The sequence below is a fragment of the Dipodomys merriami genome, unplaced genomic scaffold (assembly GCF_024711535.1).
Source record: "Dipodomys merriami isolate MVZ:Mamm:240054 unplaced genomic scaffold, mDipMer1.0.p SCAF_289, whole genome shotgun sequence".
Classification (NCBI taxonomy): Eukaryota; Metazoa; Chordata; class Mammalia; order Rodentia; family Heteromyidae; genus Dipodomys; species Dipodomys merriami.
In genome coordinates, this window is record NW_027204370.1 from 1,131,203 (window position 1) to 1,148,762 (window position 17,560).

The window sequence follows — 17,560 nt, forward strand, 5'->3', positions numbered from 1 at the left end:
CAAAGAGAAATAAAGGAATTGCGTGAGCAGGCTGAGAACAGTCAAAGAGAAAGAAAGGAATTGTGTGAGCAGGAAGAGAACAGACGAAGAGAGACACAGGAATTGCGTGAGCAGGCTGAGAGAAGTCAAAGAGAACTACAGGAATTCCATGAACGTGAGGAAGCTAATCAAAGAGTAGCAAAGGGATTGTAACAGTAGTATGAGAATAGACAAAGATCAATAGAGGCATTCATGGAAACCAAAAACAGACATCTGAAAGAATTCAGAGAGACCACAAAGGGAATGCTGAATGGAGCCCGACAGCAGGAATGGGAATCCAAGTAAACCATAACCAATCAACTAAGTGATTTGAGAACACCAAATTAAGGAAGTAAAGAAGTTCACACAAGATCTAAAACAAAGCTCCAACAAAGAATCTGAAGCCTACAAAGCTGACCAATTAAAAGGAAAAGAAATAAAAAACCAAGTAGGAAGGTTAACAGTAGGTTAGATAAATGGGGGAAGATGGAGGAGGAGAAGCTGGAATCTGAACAAGCTCTCACATAGAAAGCAGTTTTAGAGTTCCAGTGAACAGTCCTAAGCCAGAGAATCACACCAAGTGTGCCATCACAGGACAGAGAGTTAGACAAGAGAGGGGAAGCCAAGGAAACACATCAGCTGCCGCTGCGGCGGCAGGGTCGCGGCGGCGACCACCGCTGCGTGGTCATACCTGAGACACAGAGAGTCGGGGACGAAGTAGCCAGACGCAGCGGACGAGCGGATTCTACTCAACACCAACAAGAACCGACAAGGAGCGGACATCTTCATCCTGCTTTTTGCAGACCAGAGACGACCCAGGATCCAAGACTCGCCATGAGTACAAGCTCGACGTCCTCACTCCTTTTCAGGGAGCAGAGGAGGGAAGGCCACCCCTCCCCACCCAGCACCGGTGATCTCCATCTTGGATACCGACAAAGCTCGGAGGAGCTGCTAGCTCCAGCTCAGGCCTTGGAATAAAACGAGTCATTTAGCAGGTCACAAGAACTTTACGGAGAAGTGACCTGCCAGACGCAGCTCCATCCAGGGAAAAGTCACCTAGCTCAGGCGCCAGCCATTGGAGTGCCTTGCCTCACAGGGTAACCAGACCAAAGGCTGCCCCTCCCTCTAGCAGCCACCACAATCAATTGAAAAACAGAAACCCTGAGAATGGCTCCAGGCTGGGTGCTGTGAGCTTTATCACAAAATAGCCCCAGGGAAAAGCTACTGTTTGCTGAAAGGCCTCAACTCTACCCAGAACCTAGCCTCATCACCACATCCCCCTTTTGTGATTCTCAAAGCAGATCACCCTGCCAGAAAACTAACCTGGGAGGGGGATCTCAAAATCTTGGGTAAAGCAGAGCATTTTTCTGCCTCTTCCAACCAACCGACATAAGAAACCAATCAAGCCACAGGACCTCAAGCTGACCAGAGCCTCCAACAAGAGACTGGTTACAGACAAAAGGGAGATACAGGATTCTTCCCACTCCTCCCCCCCCCCAAAAAAAAAATCAAAAGACTTTTTTTTTTCTTTTTTTCTTTTTTTCTTTTTTTTCTTCTTCTTCTTTTCTTTTTTTTTGCTTGTTTTTTGTTTTTTGTTACCATATATATATATATAAATTTTTCCCTTCTAAAACTTTTATTAATCTTTAATTTTTGCCTCTTCTGAAAAAATAATTGTTTTCCAGTAACTTTTTTTTTCTCATCTTGTAATTTTTATTTTAGGAATATGTGAATGAGCGTTTTCCTTTCTTTGCTTGTCTTCTTTCTCTTTTTCTTTCTTTCTTAATTATCTTTTTGGCTTTTGTCTAGCTCTAATGAACTTCTGATCTTTTCTTCTCCCTTTCCCATCCTTAAAGTTTTTCACATCTCCTCTATGTTCCTCCCCTTCTCTGAACATATTCACATCCCTCTCTAAATAGACGGTCTTTTAACCTCTATAATAACATTAATTTTTACGTTTCTATTTTTTTCTGGTCTCTCTTCATTCCCCTTTCCGTCTCTTCTTTGACTCTCTCTCTCTACTTGCATCCTACACAACCCATTTCCTGCATTGTGATTAGGACATAGTTAACTCTCCCTGTGCCTCCCCACACCAATCTATTCCTATTTTTTACCCACATCTCTCCCTAATCCTAATAATTTCTGGTTTTCCAAATTCTTTTCTGCGCTTAGAAGTCCTTTAACATATAGTTGTTTGATGTTGAATAGATGTATCTGTTGAACTAGATTGTATCTGTAGACTATTGACTGTACAAACGCAAACTTTGGTTGATGGTTGCCTTAAGATAGTGTTCTGGCACAAAACTGGTGCAATCTTCATCTCAAATGGGCCGAGTAAGCCGGAAAAACACAAGAAAAATGGCAAATTCGGGTATCTCAATACCCAATCTTGATAATCAGGGATTAGAACAGATAAAGAATAATCCAGAGGAGAGTTCCCAAAGAGCTCTACAAACACTAATAGCAAACATGAAAAATGAGAAGTTTGACAATGTACAAAGGACTCTGTATGAGCGTGACAGGGAGAGAGAGGAGGCATCCCAGAAGTTTATACAGGAATATCATAAGTGTGAGTAAGCTACTCAAAACTGATACAGGATTTGCGTGAACAACTTGAGAATACTCAAAAAGAAAGGGAGGAATGGCGTGAGCAGGCAGAGAACACTCAAAGAGAACTGCAGGAATCCCACCAACGGGAAGAAAGAGAACTGCAGGAATCCCACAGACGAGAGGAAGCTAATCAAAGAGTAATTCAGGAATTGAGAGACCAGGTAGAGAATACACAAAGATCACTAAAGGCATTCATGGAATCCATTAACAAAGAGCTGAAGGAAGTCAGGGAGACCACAAAGGGAATGCTGAATGGAACCCAACAGAAGGAATGGGAGTCCAAAGAAACCATAACCAATCAACTAAGTGATTTGAGAACAAACAGTGAACACCAAATTAAGGAAGTAAAGAAATTCATAAAAGACCTAAAACAGAGCTTCAACAAAGAATTTAAAGCCATCAAAGCTGACCAATTAGAAGGAAAAGAGATAAAAAACAAAGTAGAGAGTCTTGACAGCAGGTTAGACCATGCAGAAGATCGAATCTCAGGGATTGAAGACAGCCTAGATATTATAGAGAAAGAGCATACAACCATCCAAGACAAGTCCAAGAAATATGATAGGTCTATCCAACACCTGGAAGAGACCATCAGAAGGCCCAATCTAAGGATAATGGTTGTAGAGGAGCACCTAGAAAGAGAAGTTAATGGTCTAAGAAATTTGTTTAACAGGATCCTAGCAGAGAACTTCCCAAACATACAAAAAGATAGGCCTATTCAGATACAAGACGCTTTTAGAACCCCAAATAGACCAGACCAGAATAGGACATCCCACCGTCACATTATACTCCACACAGGATCAACCCAGAACAAGGAAAAGATCCTTAAAGCTGTCAAGGAGAAAAGGGTAATCACCTATAAAGGGAAACCAATTAGAATTACCTCAGATTTCTCAGCAGAGACAATCAAAGCAAGAAGAGCCTGGAATGACGTATGCCATGCCCTAAAAACAAACAATTATCAACCAAGAATACTGTACCAGCTAAACTCTCCTTCATAACTGAAGGCCAAATAAAAACCTTCCATAGCAAAGAAAAATTCAAACAATACATCTCCACCAAACCAGCCCTACAAAAGATTCTTAAAGATGTCCTACACATAGAAAACCAACAAGACCGCAAAAAAGGCCAAGAAACTGCACCCAAATTGAGAATCCAAGAACCTTAGGAAGAACCCAGTTTTCGCAGCCCCCAAGAAGGTGCATAACATGGCAGGAACTCCCAAATACCTCTCAGTCCTATCTCTTAACGTTAACGGACTGAACTCTCCAATTAAGCGACATAGACTGTCTAGTTGGATTAAAAAACAAGACCCTTCTATCTGCTGCCTGCAGGAGTCACGTCTTGCCCATAAAAACAAACACATTTTCAATGTTAAAGGCTGGAACAAAATCTACCAAGCAAACGGCCCTCATAAACAGGCGGGAGTTGCAATCCTAATATCAGATAAAATAGACTTCAAATTAAAATTCGTGAGAAGAGATAAAGAAGGTCGCTACATACTAATTAAAGGATCTCTCCTTCAGGAGGATATTACAATTCTAAATATCTATTCGCCAAACAATGGAATAACCAAATTTATCAAAGAAACACTACTTTCCCTCAAATCCCATATAGATCCAAAGACATTAATTGTTGGGGATTTTAACACACCACTCTCCCCACTAGATAGATCCACTCGGCAAAAACTCACCAAAAAAACCGCAGATCTAAACAGCTGCATAGATCAACTAGACTTAACAGACATTTACCGAACATTTCACCCAGCAGCATCAGAATACACGTTCTTCTCAGCAGCACATGGAACATTTTCTAAAATAGACCACATTTTAGGCCGCAAAGCAAACTTGTCTAAATTCAGAAACATTGAAGTTATACCTTGCATTCTCTCTGACCACAAGGGAATAAAATTAGAACTCAACACCAAAAGCCACCAAAGAAAGTCCGGTATCACATGGAGGCTGAACAACACACTGCTGAAACATGAGTGGGTCATGGAAGAGATTAGAAAGGAAATTCAAATGTTCATGCTATTCAACAAAAATGAACACACAAATTACCGGCTCCTCTGGGACACAGCAAAGGCAGTACTCAGAGGCAAGTTTATAGCTCTGAGATCATACATCAACAAATTGGAGAGAACTGAAAGTAACAATTTAATGCCACATCTAAACCTCCTTGAAAAAGAGCAGCAAGATAAACCCCAATCCAGTAGACGCAAAGAAATAATCAAAATTAAATCAGAATTAAATGAATTAGTATCCAAAAAACTATAGAAAGAATCAACAAAACAGAGAGTTGGTTCTTCAAAAAACTTAACAAAATTGATAGACCCTTAGCAAACCTTATCAGAAAAAGGAGAGAACACACCCAAATTAATAAACTCAGAGATGAGAATGGATACATCACCACGGAAACAACCAAGATTCAGAACATTATAAGGGAATACTTCTCAAAACATTATGCTAATAAGTTTGAGAACTTCACAGAAATGGACCTTTTCCTAGCAAATATTGACATGCCAAAACTAAACCAAGATGAGTTAAACCAGCTTAACAGGCCCATATCAAGTATTGAAATAGAAACAGCAATAAGAGACCTCCCAGCTAAGAAAAGTTCAGGACCAGATGGTTTTACAACGGAATTTTACAAGGCCTTCAAAGCAGAGCTCACACCAATACTCCTCCAACTCTTCAATGAAATTGAAAGAGAAAGCTCACTACCGAACACATTCTATGAAGCCATCATAACCCTCATCCCAAAACCAGGCAGGGACTCATCAAAGAAAGAGAACTATACACCCATTTCTTTGATGAACATTGATGCAAAACTTCTCAACAAAATTTTGGCCAATCGACTTCAACAATTCATCCAAAAAATCATACACCGTGATCAAACAGGATTCATTTCAGTGATGCAAAGCTGGTTCAATATACACTAATCAATTAATATTATTCATCACATCAATAGGAGCAAGAATAAGAACCACATGGTTATCTCAATACATGCAGAAAAAGCATTTGACAAGATCCAACACCCCTTTATGATGAAGGTTCTGGAAAAATTAGGAATCCATGGATCATTCCTCAATACAATAAAGGATGTATATGACAAACCTACAGCCAGCATTATACTCAATGGTGAAAAACTAAAGCCATTTCCTCTTAACTCAGGAACAAGACAAGGATGCCCACTCTCTCCACTTCTCTTCAATCTAGTATAAGAATGTCTAGCTACAGCAATAAGACAAGATGCAGACATAAAGGGAAAGAAGAAATAAAACTCTCCCTCTTTGCAGATGACATGATCTTGTATTTAAAGAATCCCATAGAATCCACTCCCAAATTACTCAAGCTGATTCAAAACTTTGGCAAAGTAGAAGGTTATAAAATTAACCCCCAAAAATCAATGGCTTTTCTATATGCCAACAATGAGAAAAGTGTGGCTGAAATTAGGAAAGCAACTCCATTTGTAATAGCCCCACAAAAAATAAAATACCTAGGAATTAACTTATCCAAAGAAGTGAAGGACTTCTATGATGAAAACTTTAAAATCCTGAAAAAGAAATCAACACAGAACTTAAGAAATGGCAAAACCTCCCATGCTCCTGGATTGGCAAGATTAACATCGTGAAAATGGCAATACTTCCCAAGGCTATCTACAAATTCAACGCGATACCTATCAAAATTCCACCCTCATTCTTCAAGGAAATATAAGAGGCAATCCAAAAATTCATATGGAACAATAAAAGACCCCAAATAGCAAAAACGCTCCTCAATGGAAAGAACACTGCTGGAGGAATATCAATACCAAATTTCAAACTCTACTATAAAGCCATAGTAATCAAAACAGCTTGGTATTGGCATAAGAAGAGACCTCAGGACCAATGGAATAGAATTGAAAACCCAGAAATGAACCTACAGACCTATATCCATCTAATCTTCGATAAGCAAGCTAAAACAATAGAATGGAAGAAAGACAGCCTCTTCAATAAATGGTGCTGGCAAAATTGGTTAACTACATGTAGAAAACTAAAGCTACATCCTTATATATCACCCTGCACCAGAATCAACTCCAAATGCATGAAAGACCTTGAACTCAAAGCAGACACTCTGAAAACATTACAGGATGGAATAGGAGAAACCCTAGGTCTCCTTGGCTCAGGCCGAAATTTTCAGACTAGAGACCCGGAAGCACAACAAATCAAAGAAAGGTTGGATAAATGGGATTGCATAAGGTTGCAGAGCTTCTGCAGGGCAAATGACATAGCTAGCAAGATCAATAGAAAGCCCATCGATTGGGAGAAGATCTTTACTAGCCATACAACGGACAAGGGTCTCATATCTAAAAGATACTTGGAACTCAAAAAATTAAACCACCCAACAACAAATCCTCAAAGAAACAACAGCCCAATAAATAAGTGGGCGAAAGACTTAAAGAGAAGCTTCTCTGAAGAAGAAAGAAGGATGGCCAATAGACACATGAAGAAATGTTCAACATCCCTAGCCATAAAAGAAATGCAAATCAAAACAACATTGAGATATCACCTCACTCCAGTTAGAACAGCAAAAATCAAGAACTCTAACAACAATAGTTGCTGGAGAGGATGTGGACAGAAAGGAACCTTACTTCATTGTTGGTGGGAATGTAAACTTGTTCAACCACTTTGGAAAGCAGTATGGAGGTTCCTCAAAAGACTTCACATAGATCTCCCCTATGATCCAGCAATCCCACTTTTGGGCATTTACCCAAATGTTTACAAACAAGACCACACTAAAGGTACCAGCACAACTATGTTTATTGCAGCATTATTTACCATAGCTAAGATATGGAACCAATCCAGATGCCCCTCAGTAGATGAATGGATCAAGAAAATGTGGTATATATACACAATGGAATTCTATGCCTCCATCAGAAAGAATGACATTGCCCCATTTGTTAGAAAATGGAAAGGCTTGGAAAAAATTATATTAAGTGAAGTAAGCCAGGCCCAAAGAAGCATAGGTCCCATGGTTTCCCTTATTTGCAATATCTAGTATAGGTATGAGTCAAGCGGAAAAGGTCAGATAATGTGATGTTAGGAAAATGAACCCTTAAATATGTATTTTAATGTTTTCGTTTCTTTCATGCATGTGTTTCTAACGCTTTTATAATATTATTTCTTTGTTGCTTTGTATGTCCCTCCCCCACAGTGTAACCCCCGCTTTCACTATATTTGATGTCAGTATAACATGTGGAGGAGATGGGGACAAACAAGTCGTTTAAGGATTCAGGTGGACCTGTTGCAACAATGAGAAGTACAAAATGTCATGTCAAAACCAACTTTACAATGTCGGTGTGGGGGGCGGGACGGGGGTATAATTGAGTGGGGAGAGGGGGGAGGCTGGGAAGGGAGGTGAAGGTTAAACAAAGGAGGAGGCTGCAATGCTTGGTAAGAAATGTATGCATTATCCTGCCCATGTAATTGTAGCCCCTCTGTACAGTATGTTCTCAAATAAATAAAATAAAATTTTAAAAAAAACAATGTAGAGAATGGGGGGTGGTGAAGGGGGTAGAAGGAGAAGGATTGGGATTGGGGGGGAGAAGGGAGCCTGGGAAGGGATGTGAAGGGTAAATCAAAGGAGGAGGCTGTAATGCTTGGTAAGAAATGTATGCATTATCCTACCCATGTAATTGTAACCCCTCTGTACAGTATGTTCAGAAATAAAATAAAATAAAATTTAAAACAAATAAAAAAATAAAAAAAGAATGTAGAGAATCAAAAAAATAAAAACAGTAGGTTAGATAATGCAGTAGATCGAATCTCAGGGATTAAAGAGAGCCTAGGTATTAAAAAGAACATACAACTATCCAAGACAAATGGAAGAAACATGATAGATCTATTCAACATTTGGAATAGACAACCAGAAGGCCTACTCTGAGGACAATTGGTGTAGAGGAACACCTAGAGACAGAAGTTAATTGTCTAGGAAATTTGTTTAACAGGATCCAAGCAGAGAACTTCCCAAACATACAAAAAGATAGGCCTATTCAGATACAAGATGCTTGTAGAACTCCAAATAGACCACACCAGAACAGCACTTCCCATTGTCACATTATAATCCACTCAGGATCAATTAAGACCAAGAATAAGTTCCTAAAAGATGTCAAGGAGAAAAGATCAATCACCTATAAAGGAAAACCAATTAGAATCGTCTCATATTTTTCAGCAGAGATAATTAAAGTAAGAAGAGCCTGGAAGGCTGTATGTCATGCCCTGAAGACCAACAATTTTCAACCAAGAATACTATACCCAGCTAAACTCTCCTTCATAACCGAAGGTCAAATAAAAACCTTCCATAGCAAAGAAAAAATGAAAAATATATCTCTACCAAACCAGCCCTACAAAAAATGCTTAAAGATGACCTACACATATAAAACCAACAAGACCACAATAATGGCTAAGAAACCACACCCAAACTGAGAATCCAAAACCATAGGAAGAACCAAGTTTCCACAGCCCCCACAGAGGTGGATAGCATGGCAGGAGCTACCAAACACCTCTCAGTCCTAGCTCTCAACATTAATGGACTTAAAGCTCCAATTTAGCGAAACAGTCTGTCTAGTTGGATTAAAAAGCAAGATAATTCTACCTCTTGCCTTTAGGAGTCACACCTTGCCCATAAAAACAAACACATTTTGGTAATGAAAGGCTAGAATAAAATCTACCAAGCAAACAGCTGCCATAAACAGGAAGGAGTTGCAATAATATCAGATAAAATATGCTTCAAATTAAAATTCGTGTAAAGAGTTAAAGAAGGTGGCTACATACGACTTATGGGTTCTCTACTTCAGGAGGATATTAAAATTCTAAATATGGAATCGCCAAACAATGGAGCACACAAATTTATCCAAGAAACACTATTTTCCCTCAGATCTCACATAGATCCAAAGACATTAATTGTTGAGAATTTTAACACACTGCTATCCCCACTATATAGATCAAATCGGCAAAAAAATCAACAGAGAAACCACAGATCTAAACAACTGCATAGATCAACTAGATTTAACAGACATCAGAATACAGGTTTTACTCTGCAGCACATGGAACATTTTCCAAAAGAAATCACATTTTAGGTCACAAAACAAACTTGTCCAAATTCAGAAACACTGAAGTTACACCTTACATTTTGTCAGACCAAAAGGGAATAAAATTAGAACTCAACACCAAAAGCCAACAAAAAAGTCTTGTAACAAATGGAGGTTGAACAACACACTGTTGAATAAACAGGGGGTCATGGAAGAGATTAGAAAGGAAATTCAAATGTCCATGATATTCAACAAAAATGAACACACAAATTACCAGCTCCTCTGGGACACAGCAAAGGCAGTACTCAGAGGCAAGTTTATAGCTCTGAGTTCCTACACCAACAAATTAGAGATATCTGAAACCAACCATTTAATGAGACATCTGAACCACATTGACAAAGAGCAGCAAGATAAACTCCAATTCAATAGATAGAAAGAAATAATTAACATTAAATCAGAGTTAAAAGAATTAGAATAAACAAAAAACAGAAAGAATCAACAAAACAAAGAGTTGGTTCTTTGAAAAAATTAACAAAATTGACAGACCCTTAGCAAATCTTATCAGAAAATGAAGGAACACACCCAAATAAATAAAGTCAGAGATGAGAATGGAAACATCACCACGGAAACAACCAAGATTCTGAACATTTTAAGGGAATATTTTCAAACCTTTATGCTAATAAGTTTGAAACTTGGCAGAAATGGAACTTTTGCTAGCAATTATCAACATGCAAATACTAAAACAAGATGGGTTAAAACATCTTAAGGGGCCCATATCAAGCGTTGAAATAGACACAGCAATAAGAGACCTCCCATCTAAGAAAATCCCAGGACCAGATGGATTTTTACAGCAGAATTGTACAAGACCTTCAAAACAGAGCTCACACCAATACTCCTCTAATTCTTCAATGAAATTGAAAGAGAAAGTTCACTACCAAACTCATTCCATGAAGCCACCATAACCTTCATCCCAAAACCAAGCAGGGAATCATCAAAGAAAGAGAACTATAGACCCATTTCTTTGATGAACATTGATACAAAATTTTCAACAAAATTTTGGCCAATCGAATTCAACACTTCATCCAAAAAATCATACACCACTATCATACAGGATTCATTTCAGGGATGCAAACCTGGTTCAATGTACACAAATCAATTAATATAATTTATCATATCAACAAGAGCAAGGATTAAAACCACATGGTTATCTCAACAGCTGCAGAAAAAGCATTGGACCCGATCCAAAACCCCTTTATGATAAGGGTTCTGGAAAAATTAGGTATCTATGGAACATTCCTCAATACAATAAAAGCTGTATATGGAAAACCTACAGCCAGCATTATAATTAATGGTGAAAAACTACAGCCATTTCCTCTTAACACAGGAATGAGACAAGGATGTCCACTCTCAACTTCTCTTCAATTTAGTATTAGAATACCTAGCTACAGAAATAAGACAATATGCCAACATAAAAGGGATGCAAATAGGGAAAGAAGAAGTAAAATACTCCCTCTTTGCAGATGACATAATCTTGTACTTAAGGAATCCCACGGACTCCACTCCCAAATTACTCAAGCGAATTCAAAACGTGGGCAAAATAGAAGGGTATAAAATTAACCCTCAAAAATCAATGGCTTTTCTATATGCCAACAATTAGAAAAGCGTGGCTCAAATCAAGAAAGGTTTTCCATTTGTAATAGCCCCACAAAAATAAAATACCTAGGAATTAACTTAACCAAAGAAGTAAAGGACTTCTATGATGAAAACTTTAAAAATCTGAAAAAGGAAATCAAAATAGAACTTAGAAAGTGGCAAAACCTCCCATGCTCCTCTATAGGAAGGACGAACATTGTGAAATGGCAATATTTCCCAAGGCTATCTACAAGTTCAATGCCATACCTATCAATATTCCTACCGCCTTCTTCAAGGAAATAGAAGAGGCAATCCAAAAATTCATATGGAACAACAAAAGACCCCCAATTGCAAAAAGCGATCCTTAACAGAAAGAACGGTGTTGGAGGAATATCAATACCAAATTTCAAACTCTACTACAAAGCCATAGTAATTTAAACACTTTTGTACTGGCACAAGAAAAGACTTCAGGAACAATGGACTAGAATTGAAAACCCAGAAATGAACCTACAGACCCATAATCATCTAATATTCGATAAAGGTCTAAAAAGATAAAATTGAGGAAAGACAGGCTGATCAGAAAATGGTACTAGCAAAATTGGTTAATCACTTGTTGAAAATTAAGGCTAGATCCTTATATATCACGCTGTACCAGAATCAACTCCAAATGAATCAAAGACCTCGGAGTCAAAGCAAATATTCTTTAAACATTACCTAGAAAGCCTAGGTCTCCTTGACAAAGGCTGAAATTTTCTGAAAAGAAACCCAGAAGCAAAACAAATGAAAGAAAGTTTGGACAAATGGGATTGCATGCAATTGCAGAGCTTCTGCATGGCAAAGGACATAGCTAGCAAGATCAATAGAAAGCCCACGGAATCGGAGATGATCTTCACTAGCCATACAACCGACAAGGGTTTCATATCTAAAACAGACCTGGAAATCAAAAAATTAAATCCCCAACACAAATACTCAAAGAAAATACTGCCCAATAAATAAGTGGGCTAAAGACATAAAGAGAAACTTCTCTGAAGAGGAAAGGAGGATGACCAATAAACGCATGCAGAAATGCTCAATGTCCCTAGCCATAAAAGAAATGCAAATCAATCAACATTAATATATCACCTCACCCAAGTTAGAATGGCTATAATCAAGAACTCTAATAACAACAGATGCTGGAGGGGATGTGGACAAAAGGGAACCTTAATGCATGGTTAGTGGGAGTGTATTCTTGTTCAACCACTTTGGAAAGTAGTATGGAGGTTCCTCCAAAGACACCACATAGAGCTTCCCTATGATCGAGCAATCCCACTTTTGGGCATTTACCCAAATGATCACAAACTAGACCATAAAAAAGCTACCAGCACAAATATATTTATTGCAGCTTTACCATAGCTAAGATATGGAGCCAACCCAGATGCCCCTCAGTAGATGAATGGATCAAGAAAATGTGGTATATATAAACAATGGAATTCTATGTCTCTATCTGAAAGAATGATATTGCCCCATTTGTTAGGAAATGGAAAACTTGGAAAAAAATTAAATTAAGTGAAGTAAGCCAGGCCCAAAGTAACATAGGTCCCATGGGTTCCCTTATTAGCAATTACTAGTGTATGTCTGAGACACGCAGAAATTGTTAGATAAGTTGATGTTAGGTGAAATGAACCCGAAAATAAGAATTCAAATTTTTTCCTTTCCTGTAATTATTTCTAACATATTTATAAGATTATTTCTTTGTTACTTTGTATGTCCCTCCCCCATGGTATAACCCCTGTTTTCACTGTATTTGATGTTGGTATAATTTGTGGAGGGGAAGGGAAAATTTTTTTTAAATATGTATACAGGTAGACCTATCAATGTAAGTTTTTTCCATCATAAACAGAATTTTACAGAAACAAGATGAATAGCAATTTAGGAAACAATAAGGTTTCCTTGTTACAAATAGGCAACCAAGGATATATGCCTGTCTTAAGATTGCATCATTAATTACTTAAATTTACAGGACACTACATGCTTCAGCAGCACATTTACGCAAATTACAATACAGAGATTAACATGGCTCTTGCACAAGGATGATATGAAAATTTGTGAAGAAATGAAAAACAGTTATTAAACAGTTGATTACAAATATACAAGTGTAATTATACATGTAATTCATAGGAATAAAAGTTAGTTTTACACCATTCAATCTTCACCTTTTTATAAAGGCCTTTACATTGCATAACCTTTATAAAAGTTTTGAAATTAAATAACATTTTCATTTTATCCCAAAAAAATAAAATTCTATAAGGACGTAGGAATTAAAGGAATCTTAAACCTTTTCTATATGGAATGCAATCTGAAAGGACACATTAATGAACCTATATATTATAAAACAATGTCGAATTCAAAGTATTATATCTAGGAGAGAATGAACTAGATGATGGATATTATACAAACAGAATACTAAATATTTTAAAATATACTTTTTTCAGACAAGCACCAGAAATATCTTTAGTTTCTCTACTACCATTTCAACAGATAAGTTAAAATTATTTCTTATTAAAAAATCACAAACGCTACAGAAATAATTATAGATGTATACAAACAACTTGAATGTATATTGACATCAAAGTCAGGCAATTCACTTGGAAGAATACCATGGAATTCATGAATGTTTAAAGTAAGATATTGCTGTTGCTTTGTATTGTGAAAATATTTTGTATGGACACATAGGATGAACTGGCAATTTTGAAATTTAAGAAATTTACCCACACCATTAGGACTTAGGAGAACAAATTGTACAGCTTTCCACAACATCAAAGAGGTAGTGATACATACTTATTCTTTTGGCAATATCAAATGAAGTTTCTTCCAAGTTTTGCTTCAGACCTGGTTTGATATAATGGTTCAACAGAAGGAGATCTAGCATAACTTTGCTATTTCTATTCCCAGCAGCAAAATGCAAGGGGGTCAAGAGGCCTTTAGTCTGGCCATTGATATCTGCATCATGATGAAATAAAGAAGCCACTCTGTTATTATTCCATGTATAAGTACTGTGCAGGGGTGTCCAGCCATTCACAATTATTACATGAATATCTACCTTGAGCCCCCAACTAATGGACAATATCTAAGTGTCCACTGAATGCTTCTCAATGAAGAGGGGTGTACTCATCGTCATCACTAGTATTCACATGAGTGGCCTTTTTGGAAAGTAGTCTCTGCACTGTAGTAAGGCGATTATTTTCAGCAGTCCAAAGAAGAAATTTGCTTGGATCCTATTCCATTTTTCTCTTGCAATTGATACCATTTCTCACTTTTTCATCTTGTTAATCATCTTCATCAGAATTGCCTAGCCAGAGACTTTGAGTGCCAGTGAGTTTGAGGTGTCCATGTATTTCCCCAATAGTTCACATTCGATGAACTGGTCAGAAATATCCGGTGAATTTTTGGCATCTGTTTTTTTCACTATTATTTATTTCCTCTTTATTCATTTTTACTATTCTAAATTATTCTAACTGGAGAGTAGGGAATTGATAGAGAGCAGAGGAAAGATTTTCCTCCGTATTCAAAGGTACAGACTGAAAATGAGGACCAGTGGTGTCTTCATGTGCAGCTTATTCTAGGAATGAGAAAATAGGAAATAATGCCTTCCATGTAAATTATTTGGGAAATGGCTGAGCAGAAAGTTAAATGATGCAACCAAAAATATAAAAGCAAAATAAATTAGGATAATTATGAAGCAATCATATTACCTATGAGAACCATGAAAGGGGAGAGAGGAAGAGACAGATGTGCAATGACCTAGCTAGCCAAGAAATTCATCCCTCTGTTCATTTTATAGAGCAAACAATTTCATTTTTTAAAAGAGATGGAAATAGAATTTAAGATCAGATGTCTCCATTGTTTTTAATTATATTCTTATTATCTTAAATACTTGGACAATGGAATTTCCATTCAACAAATCAGTTTTTTTAAGTATAATGGATCTTTATATAACTTTTCCACATCCTTTCAAACCTCACCCCACTTTAATTTTTTCTAGTTTCATACTATCTGCATTGAATAATATACTTTCACTCTCTTCTTCCATAACTCTCTTTATTCCTTCCTTTTGACTTCCCCTCACACCTTCCAAGTGATAGTTTCCTGACATATATTTTATTGGATTAAAAGTTCAATTTTATAAGAAAATACACTTTTGAAATACTCCTCTGCAAATATCATGCTTTGGTTAATATTTTTGTGTAAACTTGTATAAAGTTCTAGCTTCCAAATATGAGACATATTGGTTCTTTGTTTGTCTGGCTCTGACTTAGCTCATTAATATATTTTTAGATCTATCCATTTCGTTTCAAATAATGTAATAGTCTTCAAAATGGATAGGTGCAATCCAATTGTGTATATGTGCCACACTTTCTCCAACCATCACTCCTCCAAAGGGCATCTGGGCTGTTTCCGTAACTTTGCTATGATGAATAGTGGAGCAATGAACATGGTTGTGACAGTGATTTTACTGTAACCTTTTGGAAGAATTCATCACTACCATTATGGGAACAATCCTGTAGCCAGTTTTCCAGAATAAGCACATCCTTCCCTTCATCCTCATCCCAATGTATTGCAAGTCTTCAAAAACACACTTCCCCCTACAGGTCTCAATAAACTAAAACCACACTGTGCCCATATTCTTTCAATACATTATATCATAAATGTACATATAATTTAGGGAGAACCTTCTATGTATTTTCCTAATGTGAGAATGAGGGACATGACAGAGTAAAAGTAAGAAGTATGCAATTTAATTAGCTATTATCACATTTAAAATCATTTTCAGCTCTAATTCATAGCCTCACATAATATTATTATAATCTTTATTTGGTTACTTCATCTAACCCATAATTTGTAACAGGTGAGTTAAAAACAAAGGCTAAAAGTGTGGTTTGATTTTGACACTCATGTGTGAGGTTGCACAATATGGGCAAATAGATGGATTGGAATTAATAGCTCTTATCCATTTTGTTAACGTAGAGATGGTTTTCCCAAAGTGATTTTCGCAATTCGTATTCCATTCACCAACAAGACATGTGATAATTTCCTTTGTTTTGCTCCTTATTAATTTTAGTTTCCATTTTATTTTATAATGGATGATTTCATAAATCTACTGTAGATACAAAAATATGTTAAAGTATTTCTATCTGTATGCATTGATATATACAAACACACATATATTACACAGGTTATAATGATAATGAGTAATTTCAAGAACTGTACAATTTACTAAATTATGAAAAATATCGGCTGCTATTGCCTGGCATCCTGGTTGCTCGGGAGGCTGAGATCTGATTATCGTGGTTTGAAGCCATCCTGGGCAGGAATGTCCAGGAGCCTCTTATCACCAAACAACCAAAAGAAAATCAGAATTGGAACTGTGGCTCAAAGTAGTAAAATGGTAGCTTTGCGAGAAAAATCTCAGGGACATCATCCAGGTTCTTATTTCAAGAAGTACAATCTACCCAAATAAAATCTATTCAATTTACACCTGTGTAAGTAAAGTAATTCCATCACCCAAATGCACAACCATGCTCATTTGCAAGGTAACTCTATTTTGTCTGAAGTACCACAAAACATTTTCACTTAAGTTGAAAGCATTGTACCATGGGTATATTCTATCTCTCTCATGCATTTTTCCACTCAAATACTCAAATCTTACAATTATTCCACTTATTTAAAATCATAGCTTTTTACTTTAATACCCATAATATTAGAGTTTGAATTGAGTGTCTTGTGCCCCCTAAATGGGCGTTCTTACCACTTTGTCATGTCTCCAGCCCTAAATTATCCTGATTATTTTTCAGATACTGATCTTGGGCTCAGTCCACGTTATGTTATTCTTCCTGGAATTTAGAATAACAGGTACGTGTCATTGTGTAAAGATCTTTCTGTCCAGTCTGGGCTTTAACCTCTATCCTCACAAGAGTAGACTCAAATGTAGTCAGAATTTTCATAAGTTTGTCATAGCTGATGTTTTTTTTTTTTAAGTCAGGTCATTTTCTGCAGGTTTTTGAGTACTGAATTAATTTGTTTTCTTGGGTTGTTTTGTTTAATTTGAATGTATGTGTTGAGTTGTTCCTCACTTTTCTGGTTTCTTTCAATCAAGTTCTTACCTAATGTGCTGAGAAACCAATCCTTATTTTTCACGATAGTCAATCTGAACATGATTTATTCCAAAGCAATTTGAGTAATATTTAAACACCTTCAT

General features: G+C 37.0%; 1 pseudogene; it reads left to right on the forward strand.

Moving 5' to 3' along the window:
- The first annotated feature begins 13,332 nt into the window (after window positions 1-13,332).
- Window positions 13,333-13,432, forward strand: LOC138838710 (U6 spliceosomal RNA; annotated as a pseudogene).
- The last annotated feature ends 4,128 nt before the right edge of the window (window positions 13,433-17,560 follow it).